The 21,664-nt window shown below is 38.8% G+C and overlaps 1 protein-coding gene across 1 annotated transcript in view; it reads left to right on the top strand.

Moving 5' to 3' along the window:
- The window catches only part of PARD3B (par-3 family cell polarity regulator beta), a 1,036,702-nt gene that overhangs the window by 176,156 nt on the left and 838,882 nt on the right, over positions 1-21,664 (top strand). The gene's annotated exons all lie outside the window — the stretch shown is intronic.

The raw sequence follows: 21,664 nt of genomic DNA, 5'->3' as shown, positions 1-21,664 counted from the left end.
AGCACGGGCTCTAGGCACTCGCGCTGCAGTAGTGGCTCGCAGGCTCTAGAGCGCATGCTCGCAGGCTCTAGAGCGCATGCTCAGTAGTTGTGGCTCACCGGCTTAGTTGCTCCGCGGCATGTGGGATCTTCCCGGACCAGGGCTCGAAACCGTGACTCCTGCATTGGCAGGTGGATTCTTAACCACTGCCACCACCAGGGAAGCCCAGCTGCCCTTACGCTTAAAGAGGAAGAAAGATATTCATTCTCTGCTATTTGAGGACAGGTTGACAGGTTGAATATAGGATCCGGGATTTAGAATGTGTTAAGTAAAGAGTGTTGGTGGGTATGGGGTGAGGGCCTCATTGCATGTAGTCCCCAGGTGAGGCCTGACACAAAGCCTTCGACGAACATTTGCTGGTGATGGTGCAAAATAATCCATTTGGCTGAAAGTTTTAATTGGGTCTTAGGTAGCCATGCAACTGTGTATTCGTGACTGCTGTTGGCCAGTTTTCATGGACTATTGAAATATAAAAACTGAGCACTTGGCTCCTAGGTTGCCAGGTTTTTTTCCACATTGATCCCGATGTTTCTTTCAGAACCAGCTCTTGCAGGAAAAAGAACTTAGAGATTTGTACACTCTCACCATGTTCCTTGGATTCTTGCCTACCTCCTCAGTGAGAAGAGGCAAACTGCTTCTGGAGGCACTAACCGGCTCGTCCCCCAGGCTCTTGTTTCCATAAAGCTGAAACTCTTGTTGCAATAAACCTACAAATGACTGTCCATCTCACAGATGCTTAAGATGTGATTTTTATGGCGTAATCTTGAAATGTGACACCTAGCAGACATCTCCTATGTCTCACAGTGTTAATATATCAATAACATATATATTAGAGCTTTGTTTCTTAAATTATCTTCTTCAGGTACTATTAAATTATGAGCCTCCAGAGGATGAAAGGTGCATCATTTTATCACGCAGCAAAGCACTATTTAGGCATTTGGTAAATGCTTTGGTCTCATGTTTAAAAGTTGTTGTTACATGACTTATTATTTTTATAATCCAACAATGACCTGCTTTCTTTGTTACATACTTTCTTTGGACAGTTTAACCCCTTTGGTTAACCATTCATTTTTATTTTTGCGTTGCATTATTTTCCACTCCAAATGAGTAAATAAATTGAAAGACCAGATTAGTATTTATATCGTTCTGACCATTGTGATCATTGATTCCTCCTTCTTTTGTTTTTTCCTTTTTATATAAATCATTATTCTTTTCATTTCCCTCAAGTTACAGACCGTTTAATACACACACACACACACACACTGGTTTATGTATATATATTAAGATGTGTATTCATGTCTATATCTATATAAATGATGGCTATGCCTTGGGTTTAAAATGGTTAATTTCTATAGCGTGGTTTTGCTGCTTTGTAAGCAAGTTTTCTGTACCATAGCATTTTGTCATATATAGCAAAATGAGTATGTAGTTTTTTACATGCTCAAATTGATGTTAAAACTGCAGACGGAACAGTACTTGGCTTTCTTAAACTTATGCCCATCCTCCTAAAAGCAATCTTGCAAACAGATGTAGGGGAAAAAATAGTGAGAAGGCTGTTGTCTTTCAGAAGAAAAAAACTGCATAGTGATATTCTGAAAGGCTCTCATTGGAGAATAAAGGATGTAATCTCTGTATTAAACACAGATGGAACATTTCAGTCTCAGCTGTCATTGAAGAATTTCCATATTAGTTTGGATTGCACACCTTTGGGGCATGTATAAATGACAGTGATAAAACTACCTCTTTGCTGAGCTGGAGTGCACAACATCCCTTTATCTGTGCCATCTGGTGCTACAGAGGATGGCAAATTCTCTCTGCCATGATTTTTCTTTCTTTGGGATTTATAGACTTTTTTAGCATAGAATGTGTTTGACCAAAATCACTGTTTGCTCAGATTTCAGTGGCAACAGATTGAAAAGAGAAATGGAATTCTAAGATTAAAAGTGTAGGAGGAGGCAGAGAAGTTAGCTTGATGCACTCTTAGATATTTTGGAGGGTGGTGGTTGATTACAAATACGGTGCTTTGTAAGCCTTGACCATATCTACCTCCTTAGTGGTGGAAAACTGTTCCTAGTTTTGTTTTTGCCATTTTTTTTTTTGCGGTACGCGGGCCTCTCACTGTTGTGGCCTCTCCCGTTGCGGAGCACAGGCTCCGGACGCGCAGGCTCAGCGGCCATGGCTCACGGGCCCAGCCGCTCCGCGGCATGTGGGATCTTCCCGGACCGGGGCACGATCCCGTGTCCCCTGCATCGGCAGGCGGACTGTCAAACACTGCGCCACCAGGGAAGCCCCTGTTTTTGCCATTTTTTGCTATTGTTTGTAGCGTAATAAAAATAAATAATGGCTGCTCTGGTTCTCACCCATCGAAGCAGTGAATGGTGGCTATTATGTCTTAGAGCTCTTACTTTATTGTGGATTCTGAAAATTGAATTACAGTGCTTTATCGCCACTTCCTCAGTTTATCTATTTTAAGACCAATCCGAAGATTCATTGCCTGTTGATCTTGTAATAACTTGTGTTCCTTTGTTGTCTACCATTGTCTGTGATTAAAATCAAAACAAAGTTATATTACATTTTACTAACAAAAGAACATTCCTTGTATGAATTATGAATTCATGATAGAAGGTTTATAAATTATTAGGTTTTAATATTTCCCCCCAAATTGGGCTTAGATTATGTAAAAAGCAATCTAGACCCACTTAGCAGTTTATTTGTTGTCACAGAATGCCAGTGAAAGAGGTGACTTTTCCCTGGGTGAGTTCAGCGGAGAACTGTACTAGGCAGAACTCTCTAAATCGTTCATCAGTAGGATCACCTTTGAAATGTCTGAGTCCGGGATATAGTCATGAGAAATATGAAGGAAACATTTAACCGAGTAAAACTGGGAGTTCTTTGAGTTAAAAGCTGCATAAAATTAAATGATGTAAATTAATGTTAAATATACGATTACATCTGGTCTAGCTGAGTTATATTCATTTTTAAGTTCTTAGATAAGTGCAATCCGGTTAGAACCTGTTCTGACCAGATTGGGTTAGAGCAGAACTCAGGTGAGTTGACTGAACTCTGACACCCTTTACAGTTCCCCAAGGTTATTTACCTTCCCCTTTTCATACTGGAAGAGTAGGTTGAACCATCAAGCTCTCCTTTTGAGCTCACTTGCAGTGAGGTGGTTTGTTTCCTCTAAGCCTCCTAATTTACCCTTACCATCGTTTTTTGATGTAAAAAATAATTGTATTTTTTTTGGTATGGTTTTCAAAATTAAACAGTTGTCAGGTCTACCAATGTGTAACTTGGTAAAAAGCCAGGAAAACACTACCTTTCTTTTTTTTTTTTTTTTTTTTTTTGCGGTACGCGGGCCTCTCATTGTTGCGGCCTCTCCCGTTGCGGAGCACAGGGTCCGGACGTGCAGGCTCAGCGGCCATGGCTCACGGGCCCAGCCGCTCCGCGGCATGTGGGATCTTCCCGGACCGGGGCACAAACCCGTGTCCCCTCCATCGGCAGGCGGACTCTCAAGCACTGCGCCACCAGGGAAGCCTAACACTACCTTTCTTATTGCCTGTTCATCAACCCATTGCCACACGTAAGCAGTTGTGCAAAGGAGATGGACTGAATTTCAGAAACCTGACCTTGTTTCTTAGACACATTGGGTAGGAGCGGATAGGAGGAGGAAACAGCACAGTATTCCTCTGGCCATGGTTTTCTCTGGACATCCTCAGTGCCCCAATATTCTGGTGCTGGGTAAGAAACCATTGATAGCAGACCATTAATTTATTACCTTGCTCTTAGTCTAACATTCACAGAAGAAGACAATAAGTATTTCTTGCTTCCCCCCTCCTTTGGAGACTTCCAAATTTAAGCAGTTACTAGAAGCCTGAAAACACGTTAATTAGTAAAACTCGCATTTGTGTCTAATTCTAGTGATATATCTAACTTAACTATGGATATTTGGACTAGGTAGGTATTAGCATTTAGATGTTCACCTTTACAAACCTGAGTAGGTTTATTGTGGCAGTAGACTATTGGAGAAAAATGCCTGATTTAATACTAAGATTTTTCAATATAGGACTACCTAATTTCTGCCTCTTGGGCTCAACTTTACAATGAGGGCACACACAGCACCCTAACTATGAGCCTCTCAAGTTTCCATCCCATTCCTAGCAGGGTGCTTGCCATTATGGTGTCTTTCACAGTAATTTTTTTAGTGTTAAATGTTCATTAAAGGTGTTAAAGGAATTCACACAGAGAAGATACAAGGTGAGCTTGGAAAACCTTCCTTACCTAACCTAAAAGACACTCAGTCTAATGAAGTCACCTCAAAAGGAATCAGAAGCCAGCTGGACAGGACTTCAGTGGTAGAATTTTGGAATTTTGAGCATCAAAAATGAAGTCTATAATATATTGTAACATTGAATTTTAAAAATTGAGAAAGTAGCATTAAACATAGTGATATACAGTAATACTACTACAAATAACATAAAATGAAATACTTAGGAATAAGTATGACAAAATATGTGCAAGATCTGTATGTTGCAAACTACACAACATTGCTGAGAGAAAAAAGACTGATTTAAATGAAGAGAACATTTTTATGGATCAGACTGTTACTAAATTGATAATTTTCCTCAAATCGATTATATATAGATTTAGTGCGTCACCAACAAAACTCAGCAAGTTTTTTTTTTGGTAGGAATTGATAATCCAATTATGAAATTTAAATGGAAATATAAAGAAGCTAGAATAGTGAGAACAATTTTGGGAAAAATTGAGAACTTACAGTACCTGATTTCAAGATTTTCTTAAGCTACTTACGTAAAAACAGTGTGATAATGACATTAGGATAGAAAAATAGATCAATGAATAGAACTCAGAAAGAGACCTTCTTTATGTCTACTAATTTTTTATAAAAGCCTCCCCACCCCCTCAGGCAATTAAGTTGGGGAGAGGATAGTCTGGTTAGTAAACGGTGCTAGTAAAATTGGATATTTATATGCAAATACAAAAACAACTCTATCAATATACAAAAATTTATTTTAAATGGATCATAGATTTATGAAATTTCTAGAAGAAAGCATTGGAGAAATATTTTTCAATTTTAGGTTAGACAAATATTTCTTACCATAAAAGAAAAAAATGATAAATTGGACTTACTATCTGGCATATACAAATAACTCTTATTTTATACAAAAATTCATACTGATTAAAAAATGAGCAAAGTATCTGAACAGACACATCAGGAAAGAAGATATAAAGATAGCCAGTAAGCACACCAAAAGGTGCACCAAGTCTCGAACCATTAGACAATTGCAAGATAAAAACTACAATGATATCCCTATACTCAGTAAAACAGCTAAAATTTAAAAAGTGAAAATAGCAAGTATTGGCAAAGGTGCAGAACAACTGGAACTCTCAGACATTTCTGGTGGTAATTCAGAAAATGGTACAATCATTTTGGAAAACAGTTTGACATTTTGAGTTAAACCTATGCTTGCTCAGCCAGTCCATTCTTAAGTATCTACCCGAAAGAAAGAAAACACATGTTCACAGAAATACTTGTATGTGAATGTTCATAGCAACTATACTCATAATAGCCCCAGACTAGAAACAGCCCAACTGTCCATGGCTTGGTAAATAGATGAATTGTGCTCTATTTATACAATGAAATTCTCCTCAATAAAATGGAACAACTCTTTTACATGCAGAAGAATGGGTGAATCTAAAAAGCATTTTGCAAAGTGAAAGAAGCCAGACACCAAAGACTATATACTGTAATATGATTCCATTAAATGAAATTCTAAAAGGGCAAAACTATAATCATGCAAATTAGATCAGTGGCTTCTGGGGGGTGAAGTGAGGGAATTAACTGCAAAGGAGCAGGAGGGAACTGTTCTGTAGGAATGTTCTATATCTTGACTGTGGTGATGTTTGCACGACTATATACATTCGTCCAAACTCAAGCTTTACCATTGAAATGGGTGAATTTTATTGTATGTATATTATTCCCCAATAAAGGTGTTCAAAAGTAAGAATGTAGTTGTGCTTGAAAATGAAAAAGGAGAGGATTGACAAAAATGAGAACATAACCCCCAAAAGAAAAAACAGAAAGACAGTAGTCTGCCAACTACACATTTAGGAGGAATTACAGCATTTATAAGATTATTTTGAAAATCCAAAAGTAGCAATTAATCCAATCAAGAGTCATCGATGCTGCTAAAAACCATTTGGAGAGGTTGTAGGAAAACAAGACATTTACAAAGATTACTCTGCAAACTAGTGACTGCTTTTATCGGCTAAAATGTGCCTTTCCTGTGGCACCCATGCTTGTCATCAAAATACGTACCACCAGCAGTAGGTAACCTGACACCACGAGCTTCTTGATGTGCACCTCAATGAAATGTTCTTGCCCAAACTACCTAAGTGAAATCTAAACCAAGCTAAACTCTAAATCTAATTTCCAATTTACAGGGAATATGAGGGATGGAGGAACACATTCAATGACATAAGTAAATAATTTGGCTGAATTCTAAATATAGGACATCCTACAAGACAGTTGGATTGGACTCTTCAAAAACTTACATCAGAAAAACCCAGGAGAACTGGGGAAACAATTGTAGATTTAAAGAGTCAAAAAAGGCGACCAAATGCAATGTGTGAAACTTGATTCTGATTAGGTTATAATCATAATAAAAGTTATAAAATATATAAAAGATACTTTAGGGCAAATGGGAAAATTTGAAAATATGAATGGGCCACTAGACAAAATGGAATTTCATTGACTTTTTGTGTGATGATAATATTGTGGTTATGACCAGAATGTTCTTAGGAGAAGCATGGTGTAGTATCCTGTAGTCTCCAACTTTGGTTCGGAAATAAAGGAATGATACACACCAACACATGGATGAAGCAACTATCACAGAACATTAGTTAAGTTCAATCCAGGTAGCGGTTATATCAGCATTCATTTTACTCTTCTATGTGCTTAAAATTTTTTGATTAAAAAGTTGAGGGCTTCCCTGGTGGCACAGTGGTTGGGAGTCCGCCTGCTGATGCAGGGGATGGAGGTTCGTGTCCCGTTCCGGGAGGATCCCACATGCCGCGGGGCGGCTGGGCCCGTGAGCCATGGCCGCTGAGCCTGCGTGTCTGGAGCCTTTGTTCCTCAGTGGGAGAGGGCACAGTGGTGAGAGGCCCGCATACCAAAAAAAAAAAAAAGAAAAAAAAGTTGAAACATAAGATCTGTAGTCTCCTTTTTGGAAGCAGAGTTTTGAAAAGTAGTATGTTTCAAACTCTGAAGCTTCTAGTTCTTAAAAGACATGGTCAGTTAAGAAGACACATCCCTCTTTTTCTCACTTTTCCAAACCTCAGATCCATACTAAGAGGGGAATATCTTTGAATTTCTTCATAGAGGGGAATGTCTTTGAATACTATAATTAAATTTTTTGTCAGAAACTAACATTTAACTTATTTTTTAACTTAGTTTAATTAAAGAAATCACAGCAAGTTAAAGGATAGACTTTAAAACTGTAACCTCATCAATTCCATATAGAAGAGTAGATTTAAAATCCAAGGCTAGTTGCTGCCTAACTAATTATCTCAAACTTCACTGCTTACGAGACCAGGTTATTAGCTCACAGTTTTGTAGCTCAGCATTCTGGGCAGACTGAACTGGTTTCTCTGATTAGGTTCTCACAAGGTTGAGCCAGGCTGAACTCTTACCTGGGAAGCTCTGTTGGAAGAATTCCAAAACAACATGGGGGTTGTTTTGGTTCTGAGGTCCTTCTGTCCTTGCTGGCTGTCAGCCAGGGGTAGCTCTCTGATCCTAGAGGCCACCTGCACTCTCTCTTACATGTTCCCCTCCACCTGCAGACCAGCAACATCAAGAATTGTTTTCACACTTCACCTATGACTTCCTCTTCTGCTACCATCAGGAGAAAACTTTCTGCTTTTCAAGGACTGGTGTGATTAGGCACACTAGAAAATATCTTAAGGTCAACTGTGCCATAGAACATAAAATAATTATAGAAATGATATATCACCACCTGCATAGGACCCACCTGTACTCAGAGGGGAGATTATACAAGAGTGAGCATCGGTGGGATTATTCCTAGAATTTTACTTTGATTTCTAGGAGATAAAATATTTTCTGTAATGATAAATTACCTATTTTATCTATATTTTTAATAATAGAGAAACATTTTGATTACAAAAATCTTTTGGTTTTGATATTATGTAAGAAGGCAGGCTTTTAGTTTTTTTATTTTTTTTTTTTGCTGTACGCGGATCTCTCACTGTTGTGGCCCCTCCCGTCGCGGAGCACAGGCTCTGGACGCGCAGGCTCAGTGGCCATGGTTCACGGGCCCAGCTGCTCCGTGGCATGAGGAATCCTCCCGGACCGGGGCACGGACCCGTGTCCCCTGCATCGGCAGGAGGACTCTCAACCACTGCGCCACCAGGGAAGCCCAGAAGGCAGGCATTTTTAAGAAAAAAACTTCAGCTCTATTCTGTAATCCTAACACATACAGAAATATGAACATTTTAAAAGAAATATACAGTGCTCTATAGTTCTTTATATGCCTTCCCTAAAGTTTAATTCTTCTTAAGTGTTTACCACTTTTTTTTCCCCAAAATTCGTTTATATCAAATCAAATCCAGCTATAACTTTACTGCTAGCATGTTCCAAATATCTATTCCTGCTAATGAGCCTACCCAACCATAATGATATAAAACAAAAACCAATTTGTTATGCTTGTGGATTCAGTGGTTGAGGAATTCAGGTGGGCCACAGAAGGGATACCTTGTCTCTGCTCCATGATGTCTGGGGCCTCAGCTGGGAAGAATTCTACAGTCAAGGGTGACTTGAAAGGCTGAACCCTAAAATCATCTGGAGGCCTGTTCACTCTCACGTTTGTATCTGGGCTGTGATGACTCCAAGGTTGGGCTCAGCTGGGACTGTCAATTGGAGTGCCAACCCACGCCCTCTTCAAGTGACTTAAACTTCTTCATAGTATGGTGACCTCAGTAGTCAAATTTTTCATACACGACAGGTCTAGGCTCCCAGCACAACTGAAGTGTTCATCTAAAAATTGTTTTTTCACATTTTAAATAAGATATGACCCAACATTATTTTCTATGTTTGATAGTTGGCATTTTGTAAACTATCTTAAAGTGTGTTCAATATTCTAAGATATGGTTTTGTCTCCAGAGAAAAAGTAACTATGTCTTCTATATTATAAAATTTAGACTCTTGGATGGATGGAAAAATATATATTACATATATATATTAATCATAGCTAAGTAGCATTTTTACTTCATTTTGAAATAATTGGCACAGATTTGAACAATGGATAGTTTTTTTTTTTTTTTTTTTTTTAACCATTAAGAAGATTACAGCATAATTAAACATGACAGGGTTTGCTATGTTCCTGTGGTAGCACTAATGAACTACCTAATGTTAGAATTTTGTAGAGAAGCTAGCTACCAGCTTTTGGAAATAGGAAGGTAGGAAATGAAATAGTGACATAAAAGAAAGGGGAAAAAAAAGTTTTTATAGAATCAAATTATATTTCCCCTCTTCTTAGATTTCTTACAGAAAGGAAAGGAGAACTTGTTTTTGTGTTACGTAGACTGAGACCTGATGATACTGGGTTCTGTATTTACTCCTATGAAAAAACTTCAGGAAATTAAGACTCCATTCACCTAAATCTTCATGGGTCTTGAGCTAACAGAAATGTGTTAGAACAGCCACCTGCCATACAAAACCCCTGATAATACACCCATCTCATTATTCAGTATTTCCTGACATTTGTAGTGTTTTGTTTAAGCTTCAAGCCCTGTATTCTCCCACTACCCTTTGGGCTATTAAGACCGTGTTTATTTATTTTGATTTTTAAAATTTTTTTGCGGTACGCGGGCCTCTCACCGTTGTGGCCTCCCCCGTTGAGGAGCACAGGCTCCGGACGCGCAGGCTCAGCAGCCATGGCTCACGGGCCCAGCTGCTCCACAGCATGTGGGATCTTCCCGGACCGGGGCACGAACCCATGTCCCCTGCATCGGCAGGCGGACTCTCAACCACTGCGCCACTAGGGAAGCCCAAGACCGTGTTTATTCTTACTAATTTGAGAGAATAAATCTCGAAGAATCTGCTGGGTTGACCTTCCGTTTTTGCCAACTTGTAAAAAAAAATTAGGTCTTGTTTTTTGGTTTCTATCCTGTTACTGTTTAGTACCATAGCGTTTACACTAGACTTCCTGGCAGTTAGCAGATACAATGTCAAGTGGCTTTAGGGGGCTTTCCCAGGAGGGACATAAGCCATGTGGCTCCAGGTGAATCCTATTCTTCCTCCCAACCATTACTGTTCTTTCTCCTCATTATGTACTGAGAGTCTGTGAAAACCACTTTTTTCCCAAAGAACACCTGAACTAGAATAATAGGATTAAGTGATGTTAACAGAGTCCAGAGGTTCTCAACGTGGTCTGTGGAATTTGTCACAAATGCGTGTTCTTAGGCCTCAGTCTAGTTCTGCTTACTGCAAAACTCTGGGCTTGTGTTCCAGCAGTCTGGGTTTTAACAAGCCATGCAGAAGATATGCATAAGTCTAATAACTACCGTGTAAGATTTTGGCAGTTGGTGTTAGCATGTATCAAATTCTGCCACCTGATTCTTCTGCATAAGTATTATCTGTGTAAAAGACGGTATTATTTTAAACAGTTATCTGTATTACATAGAAGTGTTTGTATATATAGATATTGACATACATTTTTCTTGATTCTGCATATTAATTAAAATAAAAGATGCCTGCAGATTTTGAGACAGAAAGGCCACATAATGAAGAGAGAAGTAGATGAGGGTAGAACTCTATGGAGCTGGAGATTGAAGGACAAGGGGTGGAAAGAAAGTAAAGAGAAAGGGGTGGAGTAGGACCTAGGTATCAGTATTTAAATTGTGCTGGGAGCTTAGCTGAGGACATCGTCAGAGCAGCTGAGTGGGAATACTGCAGAAGCTGATGCTCTGCCATGTGGTTTTAGTCGGGACTGTTCCCTTTCAGGCATAAGGGGAGGTTGATTCGCTGTCCTTTGCTTGGTTGATTCAGTCTCCTGACTGTGGAGAACTACCCTTGCTTTCAGCCCTCTGTAAACTCACTCCTGCAGTAAAATAAGATGACTTTTTGATGATTGCTACTTTTGCCACAATTGTCACTAGCTTTATTACAAAACTGTATGCCATCCATTATAGCCCTGAAATGTATGATAGTGTTATCATATGTAGAATGCAGTTGTTAATAGTGTTAGTTTAAACGTGGAGGTGGTGTCCATCTAAAGAGAGGCATCAGTTGCTTTCTTCAGGAACATAATAACATTGTTTCATGGAGTAAGAGATTGCACTTACATTGTTTCCACTTACAAAGCTTTTTCTCAGATTTTGTCTCTGGAATTCCACACTTTGCAGTAATTGAGAAGCAGCATGCTTTGAGTAAGTTAACCCTGTTTTAAATTTCTTTCTTTATTGATTTTTTGGAATGTAACTTAGTTATTCATAATATTTTTAAAGGCTATGCTGAAATTATCTTTAGCTTTTGTATATGTACCCATAGTAAATGTGCAGCAAATACTGGTTAAGAGAATCGATGTTGGCTTTGTTAATTTAGTTTGAGACTTTTTGAGAGCTGCTTCTATGTTAGAAAGGAACTTGGAAATAGGATTTTTTTTTTTTTGCTACTGCTCTGGGTTGATTCTTGTTTTATATTTTTGTAGTTAAATATTGATCTCTTTTTTGAAATTCGTAATTGCTTATAGATTTTTTAAGTTGATCCTTATTTTATGGTTCTTTGCTTTAAATGTTCCACTTAATTTCAAATGGGAAGGATTTTAAACAACTCTAAACTAGGATAGACTGCATGTACATGTCTTGAAAAACGTGCTGTTATAAAGTTGCGTACTATGGCATTTACTGGTAAGGTTTCTCATCGTGTGCACATGGAAGGAAAAAATACCTTGCTGTATTGCTTTCACGGCTTTGTACAGAATGGCAAGGACTTCACCAGACTTTTTTTTTTTTTTTTTTTTGACTAGAAAACTCATTTGGGTTTGTGACTTTTTATTGTTTCTCCCCATAGCTTCCTAAGTGGGCTTTCAAGTTGTTTTTCTCTTATATGTCATCATACTCTCCCTTTCCCACACATTCTCACTCTTAATTACTCTCATGGGTCTCTCTATTTAGATACAACCTGTAAGGTACTCTTAGACCATTGTCAGGTTCCTTCCCCTCCCCTTTACCTGACATTTCAGAAGGCATTGTGTGGATGAGGCAACAGAGAGCGTTAAGTCCTAGCTTCTTTCATTGAGAAGTGTTCGGACTCTTCGGTTGTCATAACTACCAACTAGGACTGTCTTAAGCACAGCCTTACTTCAGGGTGTCTGACAGAACCCAAGGACAGGCAATCATAAACCTGGACCTTGCAAAGGGAAGTAAATTACCGGGAAGGCACATGTAGTGTCTTTTTCTATCCCTATGTCTGCCCCATTCTTTTCTCCACTTTGCAGTTGTTTTTGGAAAGGATAGCTAAACCAGAGTAACTGAATTCTAAAATTACCTTCTTTCTCAAGACCAGGCCTGACTGAATTAAGATCTTTGTACCAGTAACCAGAAGAGTTACTCAGATTGGCCCGACTTGTATTACATATCCCCCCACACCCAACACACTGTGGACAGGATTGGGGTTTACAGTAAAACACAGGGTGGTCCCTCAGTAGCCCTGTTCTACTGTTAGGTCATATCTGCTCAGATGCAAGCTGGGCCAAAACAAAGAAAGAAATCCCAAGGTTTGCGGTTTGATTGATATAAACCTTTTGAATTTTACATCACATTTTCCTAATGATTGATTACCAGTTTCAAACTGAGAGCTCTTGTCTTTCAGGATGGGAGAGACAACTGAATGTTTTTAATCAGTGAGGAATGAGAAACTGAGAGGAAGCAGCTGAAAGAATGTGAAGGAGAAAGTTTAATGTCTGAAGCAAGGTCCAAGAGGATTCAGAAGGAGAGAGGTCCAGGGGCCAGTCAGATGTAGCTGTTGTCCTTGGACAGAAGAGACAGTGTTATCTCAGACCAGGGAGGATCGGTGTGACTGTGTGTCCAAGCTTGGAGAGTTGGCAAGCTTAATTCCAGAGGAGAGGCAAGGGTGCCAGATAAAAGTGATAGGATGGGGTGACACCTGAAAGAAAATGGTGATGTGTGTGGTGACTGAGGTGTGGAATAGAGCCATGAGTGAGCTAAAGGATTTCTAAAGCTGAAAATCCAGTATCTGTCCAGGGAGTGCTGCTGTGCTCCACTCTCCCCAGAACTTGGCACTTGCCCTTCCGAAGCAGGAAAAACAGGTGACTGATTAATCCAGGGTGGGCTGTTCAGTCAGCTACAACAGAACAGAAGGACAAATTTTGAGAAAAGATAATAGGCAAGTGAGAAAGTTGAAGTTCTGAGTTGTGAGGTCCAGTCTGAGTAGGAAAGGAAATGAAAACAGGAAGGGCTGGAAACTTTGAGGACCTGGAAAGCTTTGAAAAACATCGTGGGTCTTCATGCTCCAAGCTCACAGGTAGTGGTAAAAAGAGATGGAGGATAGAAGATGGAATTCCAGAACTGATAATGTTGGAGCAATGCCAGGGTCCAAGTCATGGCCATTGACTTTCTCTTGATGGTCACTCCTTTGGAGAAGGGCAAGGAACTTGAATGTTGGGGCTCTTAAATGGGCTGTCCATGTAGGCATTAATAACAATAGCTAACATCTCATGACCACCTATTCTGTGCTGAGTATTGTTACCAATTTTGCATATATTTATAATAATTGTAATAATCCTGCAAGGTACATACTATCATTTTACCCATGAAGAAAGTTGAGCCAGCATAAGTAATGTGTTCAAGATTCTATCTATAGTTGTTAAAAATGGAGATGGAATTTAAACTCAGATATGTGTGACTGTAAAGCCAGGACTGTTTACTCACTGAATCTCCCCAATAGACTGCTTACCTCCCACTCTCACCCCTATTCTTGCTTTCTTCTTCCTTCATTTTTTTTTAATAGATCTTTATTGGAGTATAATTGCTTCACAATACCATGTTAGTTTCTCTTGCACAACATAGCGAATCAGCCATATGAATACGCATGTCCCCATATCCCCTCCCTCTTGAGCCTCCCTATCCCACCCCTCTAGGTCATCGCAAAGCACCGAGCCAATCTCCTTGTGCTATGCAGCTGCTTCCCACCAACCATTTTACATTCGGTAGTGTATATATGTCGATGCCACTCTGACTTTGCCCCAGCTTCACCCTCCCACCCCATGTCATCAAGTCAATTCTCTATGTCTACTTATTTATTCCTGCCCTGCAGCTAGGTTCATCAGTACCATGTTTCTTTTTTTTTTTTTTAAGGTTCCATATGTATGTGTTAGTATACTGTATTTGTTTTTCTCTTTCTGACTTACTTCACTTCTGTATAACAGACTCTAGGTCTGTCCACCTCACTACAAATAACTCAATTTCTTTTCCTTGTATGGCTGAGTAATATTCCACTGTATATATGTGCCACACCTTCTTTATCCATTCATCTGTTGATGGACATTTAGGTTGGTTCCATGTCCTGGCTATTGTAAATAGTGCTGCAGTGAACATTGTGGTACATGACTCTTTTTGAATTACGGTTTTCTCAGGGTATATGCCCAGTAGTGGGATTGCTGGGTCATATGGTAGTTATATTTTTAGTTTTTTAAGGAACCTCCATACTGTTTTCCAGAGTGGTTGTATCAATTTACATTCCCATCAGTAGTGGAATGTAGTAGGAGGAGGGTTCCCTTTCACCACACCCTTTCCAGCATTTATTGTTTCTAGCTTTTTTGATGATGGCCATTCTGACCAGCATGAGGTGATACCACATTGTAGTTTTGATTTGCATTTCTCTAATAATTAGTGATGTTGAGCATCTTTTCATATGCCTCTTGGCCATCTGTATGTCTTCATTGGTGAAATGTCTATTTAGGTCTTCTGCTCATTTTTTAACTGGATTGTTTGTTTTTTTGATATTGAGCTCCATGAGCTGTTTGTATATTTTGGAGATTAATCCTTTGTCTGTTGTTTCATTTGTAAATACCTTCTCCCATTCTGAGGGTTGTCTTTTTGTCTTGTTTATGGCTTCCTTTGCTGTGCAAAACTTTTAAGTCCCATTTGTTTATTTTTGTTTTTATTTCTGTTACTCTAGAAGGTGAGTCAAAAAAGATCTTGCTGGGGTTTATGTCAAAGAATGTTTTTCCTATGTTTTCCTCTAAAAGTTTTATAGTGTCTGGTCTTACATTTAAGTCTTTAATCCATTTGGGGTTTATTTTTGTGTTTGGTGTTAGGTAGGATTCTAATTTCATTCTTTTCCATGTAGCTGTCCAGTTTTCCCAGCACCACTTATTGAAGAGGCTGTCTTTTCTCCATTGTACGCTCTTGCCTCCTTTGTCGTAAATTAGGTGCCCATATGTGCGTGGGTTTATCTCTGGGCATTCTATCATGTACCATTGATCTATATTTCTGTCTTCGTGCCAGTACCAGACTGTCTTGATTACTGTAGCTTTGTGGTATAGTTTGAAGTCGGGAGCCTGATTCCTCCAATTCTCTTTTTCTTTCTCAAGATGGCTTTGGCTGTTCAGGGTCTTTTGTGTTTCTATATGAATTGTAAGATTTTTTCTTCTAATTCTGTCAAGAATGCAATTGGTAGTTTGATAGGGATTGTATTGAATCTGAAGATTGCTTTGGGTAGTATAGTCATTTTCACAACATTGATTCTTCCAATCCAAGAACATGGTATATCTCTCCATCTGTTTATGTCATCGTTGATTTCTTTCGTCAGTGTTTTATAGTTTTCTGAGTACAAATCTTTCGCCTCCTTAGGCAGGTTTATTTCTAGGTATTTTATTCTTTTTGTTGCAATGATAAATGGGAGTGTTTCCTTAGTTTCTCTTTCAGATTTTTCATCATTAGTGTATAGGAATGCGAGAGATTTCTGTGCATTAATTTGTGTCCTGCAACCTTACCAAATTCATTGATTAGTTCTAGTAGTTTTCTGGTGGCATCTTTAGGATTTTCTATGTATAGTATCATGTCCTCCGCAAACAGTGACAGTGTTACATCTTATTTTCCATTTTGTATTCCTTTTATTTCCTTTTCTTCTCTGATTGCTGTGGCTACGACTTCCAAAACTATGCTGAATAAGAGTGGCAAGAGTGGACATCCTTGTCTTGTTCCTGATCTTAGTGGAGATGCTTTCAGTTTTTCACCATTGAATATAATGCTTGCTGTGGGCTTGTCATATATGGCCTTCATTATGTTGAGGTGGGTTCCCTCTATGCCCATTTTCTGGAGAGTTTTTATCACAAATGGGTGTTGAATTTTGTCAAAAGCTTTTTCTGCATCTATTGAGATGATATATGGTTTTTATTCCTTAATTTGTTAATGTGGTGTATTACATTGACTGATTTGCATATATTGAAGAATCCTTGCATCTCTGGGATAAATCCCACTTGATCGTGGTGTATGATCCTTTTAATATGCTCGTATTTTGTTCAGGATTTTTGCATCTATGTTCATCAATGATATTGGTCTGTAATTTTCCTTTCTTGTGATATCTTTTCCTGGTTTTGGTATCAGGGTGATGGTGGCTTCGTAGAATGAATTTGGGAGTGTTTTACCCTCTGCAATTTTTTGGAAGAGTTTGAAAAGGATGGTTGTTAGCTATTCTTTTTTTTTTTTTTTTTTTGTTAGCTATTCTTTAAATGTTTGATATAATTCGCCTGTGAAGCCATCTGGTCCTGGACTTTTGTTTGTTGGAAGATTTTTAATTATGGTTTCAATTTCATTACTTGTGATAGGTCGTTTATATTTTCTAACTCTTCCTGGTGCAGTCTTGGAAAATCGTACCTTTCCAATAATTTGTCCATTTCTTCATGGTTGTCTGTTTTACTGGCATATAGTTTTTTTAGTAGTCTCTTATAATCCTTTGTATTTCTGCAGTGTCAGTTGTGATTTCTCCTTTTTCATTTCCAATTTTATTGATTTGCGTCCTCTCCCTCTTTTTCTTGATGAGTCTGACTAACGGTTTATCAATTTTGTTTATCTTCTCAGAGAACCAGCTTTTAGTTTTACTGATCTTTGCTGTTGTTTTCTTCTTTCTATTTCATTTATTCCTGCTCTAATCTTTATGATTTCTTTCCTTCTGACTTTGGGTTTTCTTTGTTCTTCTTTCTCTCATTGTTTTAAGTGTAGGGTTTGATTGTTTATTTGAGATTTTTCTTGTTTCTTTAGGTGAGATTGAGTTGCTATAAACTTCCCTGTTAGAACTGCTTTTGCTCTGTCCCACAGGTTTTGGATTGTTGTGTTTCTGTTATTTGTTTCCATGTATTTTTTATTTCTTCTTTGATTTCATCAGTGATCTCTTGGTTATGTAGTAGTGCACTGTTTAGCCTCAGTGTATTTGTATTTTTTACAGTTTTTTCCTGTAATTGATTTCCAATCTCATAGTGTTGTGGTCAGAAAAGATGCTTGATACACTTTCAATTTTCTTAAATTTTCCGAAGCTTGATTTGTGACCCAAGATGTGATCTATCCTGGAGAATGTTCTGTATGCACTTGAGAAGAAAGTGTATTCTGCCACTTTGGGGTGGAATGTTCTATAAGTATCAATTAGATCTGTCTGGTCTATTGTGTCATTTAAAGCTTGTGTTTCCTTATTTATTTTCGTTTTGGATGATCTGTCCATTGGTGTAAGAGGGGTGTTAAAGTCCCCTACTATTATTGTGTTACTGTTAATTTCCCTCTTCATGGTTGTTAGCATTTGCCTTATGTATTGAGAGGTGCTCCTCTATTGCGTGCATAAACATTTATAATTGTTATATCTTCTTCTTGGATTGATCCTGTGGTCATTATGTAGTGTCCTTCTTTGTCTCTTGTAACAGTCTTTATTTTAAAGTCTATTTTATCTGATGTAAGTATTGCTACTCCAGCTTTCTTTTGATTTCCATTTGCATGGCATATCTTCTTCTATTCCCTCACTTTCAGTCTGTATGTGTCCCTAGGTCTTAAGTGGGTCTCCTGTAGACAGCATATATATGGGTCTTGTTTTTGTATCCATTCAGCCAGTCTGTCTTTTGGTTGGAGCATTTAATCCATTTACATTCAAGGTTATTATTGATATGTATGTTCCTATTACTATTTTCTTAATTGTTTTAGGTTTGTTTTTGTGTGCCTTTTTCTTCTCTTTTGTTTCCCACTTAGAGAAGTTTCTTTAGCATTTGTTGTAAAACTGGTTTGGTGGTGCTAAATTCTCTTAGCTTTTGCTCCTCTGGAAAACTTTTGACTTCTCCATCCAATCTGAATGAGGTCCTTGCTGGGTAGAGTAATCTTGGTTGTAGGTTTTTCCCTTTCATCACTTTGAATATATCGTGCCACTCCCTTCTGGCTTCTAGAGTTTCTGCTGAAAAATCAGCTGATATCCTTATGGGGATTCTTTTGTATGTTATATTTTGTTTTTCCCTTGCTGCTTTTAATATTTTTTCTTTGAATTTAATTTTTGTTAGTTTGATTAATATGTGTCTTGGTGTGGTTTTCCTAGGGTTTATCCTGTATGGGACTCTGTCTTCCTGGACTTGGGTGACTATTTCCTTTCCCATGTTAGGGAAGTTTTCGACTCTAATCTCTTCAAATATTTTCTCAGACCCTTTCTTTTCCTGTTCTTCTTTTAAGACCCCTATAATTCAAATGTTGGTGCATTTAGTGTTGTCCCAGAGGCTTCTGAGATTGCCTTCAATTCTTTTCATTCTTTTTTCTTTATTCTGCTCCTAGGCAGTTATTTCCACTAGTTTGTCTTCCAGCTTACTTGTTTGTTCTTCTGCCTCAGTTATTCTGTTATTCCTTCTCGTGTATTTTTCATTTCAGTTATTGTGTTGTTCATCTCTGTTTGTTTGTTCTTTAGTTCTTCTATATCTTTGTTAAACACTTCTTGTATTTTCTCAGTCCATGCCTCCATTCTATTTCCGAGATTCTGGACCATCTTTACTATCATTACTCTGAATTCTTTTTCAGGTAGATTGCCTGTTTTCTCTTCATTTATTTGGTCTTGTAGGTTTGTAGCTTGCTCCTTCATCTGTGACATATTTTTTTTGCCATCTCTCTTTTTTTTTTTTTTAATGAGTGGGATTGTGTTTCTGTTTTACTACCTGTTTGGCCTGAGACTTCCAACTCTGGAGTTTGTAGGCTATTGGGTAGAGCTGGGTCTTAGTGCTGAGATGAGGAACTCTGTGAGACCTCACTCCGATGAATATTCCCTGGGTTCTGAGGTTCTCTGTTAGTCCAGTGGTTCGGATTCAGAGCTCCCACTTCAGGAGCTTCTGCCTGACCCTGGGCTCGTGAACCAGGATCCCACAAGTCATGTGGGGTGGCAAACAAACAAACAAAACAAACAAAAAAACCGAACAGTAACAAAGTAAAAAATTAGACTAGGAAAGTACCAGAATGTTAGAAAAAATGTAAAAATAAAAATATAGATGAATCAATAACCGGAAGGTACATCAGTACCACAAGAGTAAAAAAGAGGAGGATGGGGGGAAAAAAGTGGGGAGAAGGCCTTGATTGTGCAGGGCGGGGCCTAAACAAGGGTGAGGTTTGGGGGGTGGGCGGGGCCATTGCTCAGGACCCACAGGGCCGGGAAAGGTCCTGGGGGCTGTGGGGTGTGGGGCTTAGGCTCAAGGAACAGATGCCCCCCACCCCTGGTCCCAGAGGGCAGGGGACCTCTACTGGGAGCCCAGCAGGCTTCCTGGGCTCAAGTGGGCGGGGCAAACACCCTTCTCTCCTCACCTGCTCCTCCATTCTGGGGTCTGGGAGGGCCCCTCCCACCTGCCTCTCCTGTTCTCCTCTCGGCCTCCTTCCTCTGCCCCCATGGACCCACACAACTGGTTCCCTCTGGGGTTCCTCCCATCTCCTTGGCTGTCAGTCTCCCACCAGTGACCAGCAGGTGCCCTAGTTGTGGGGAGATGCTAACTCCACATCTTCCCACACTGCTGTCTTGACTCCACCCTTCATTTCTTAATTTGTGCTTTTGTTCATTCTAAAAAAGAATTTACAACCAACAAAAAACATGCAGTAAATCAGGATTTAACAAATAAGTGAGAAAAAGGGTAAGGCTGAAACAGAAAAAATAAGATGTAATTGAGGGTCGGTTAGTACACAAACTCATGGTATTAATTTGTCACATTTAAAAGTCTTAGGCTGTAAAAAGAGCTCTATGTTAAGAGCAAATATGAAGAAAAAAACATGAGTTACCCAGTACTCAGGGTTGATAACACAAAATACAAACAACGAACAAGTAGTCCCTCTGAAGAATACTACTCCTTCTACTAAGATGGGGGAATGACAGGCCCTGTGTAATGCCATAAACAACAGTCTCAAGAATACTCTTTAAAAAAATGCAGCAACGCATTTTATTTAATTCTTTTTGATAATACCTGTCAGGGTAGACAGGTTAAAGCAAAACTAGTTCTGTGAGGGTTAGAACATTGTGGTTGAATACAGTTGCTCTATTGAAGAAGGGTCAGAGTGCAGAGAGACCTAGCCAGATGCCAGACATTTTTTAGACGGCAGCTGGAAATGAGTAAAGAATACAGCAAAGCAGCAAGAACTTCGGCCTGGCAATGGTAGTAAGATGACTCTGAGCAGAATGATCTGTGCTTTGGAATCAGTCAGTTGTTGCAGTTTCTTGGACTATGTGTTCATCAGTTCCCCAAGCCTGGATTCGGCTGAGGACATCGAGTATATACTAGGACACACGGTATATAGGGAAGTAGGATGTGAACTCTAGGCAGATAAGAATGGATTCTGGTGCGCCTCTTTTCCTTTCGGTATTGGAGTACCTTTTTAATGAGGCATAGGGAAAGTTTGATCTTACAGTCTTTAGGGCATTGGTGGTTTAAAGTTAGCATGCATTTGAATCAGTTGGAAAGCTTGTTAAAACACAGATTGCTGGACCCAACCTCCGGAGTGTCTGATTCTGTAGGTCTGGAGTGGGGCCTGAGAATTGCATTTCTAAAAAGTTTTTTTTTTTAATTGAGATATGATTGGCATACAACATGATATTAGTTTCAGGTATACAACATAATGATTTAATATTTGTATACATTGCGAATCTAACAAGTTCTCAAGTAATGCTGATGCTGCTGGTCAGAGCCCTCACTTTGAGAACCACTGCTCTGCAGACAGGAAGTAAAATGAAACTGGATAAATATTTAAATAGTAATGCTAACAGTCTAAATTAGGGGAAAGGCTTAGATTATTTTTTTCAAAAATTTCTTAGTTATTTTTCATACACCCATGTCCTCATTAACAAGCTAGTGATGGAGAGTGGGTCCAAAGCTAAATCTGATAGGACTTCATTTGTTTTGTTGTGAAGGATCATTTGTTCCTAGCATACCTGATCATTTGCATGCTTATGTTGTATTGGGTTGGCCAGAAAGTTTGTTTAGGTTTTTCCGTAAGGTGTTACAGAAAAACCGAATGACCTTTTTTCCCTTTTTATTTATTTAATTTAATTTTATTTTATTTTATTTTATTCTTTGGCTGC

Source organism: Aethalodelphis obliquidens, unplaced genomic scaffold (genome assembly GCF_003676395.1).
Source record: "Aethalodelphis obliquidens isolate GAN/ISIS:26980383/991018 unplaced genomic scaffold, ASM367639v1 scaffold2, whole genome shotgun sequence".
Lineage (NCBI taxonomy): Eukaryota > Metazoa > Chordata > Mammalia > Artiodactyla > Delphinidae > Aethalodelphis > Aethalodelphis obliquidens.
Note: the sequence above shows the minus strand (reverse complement) of the source record. Positions and strands in the feature narration are given on the sequence as shown.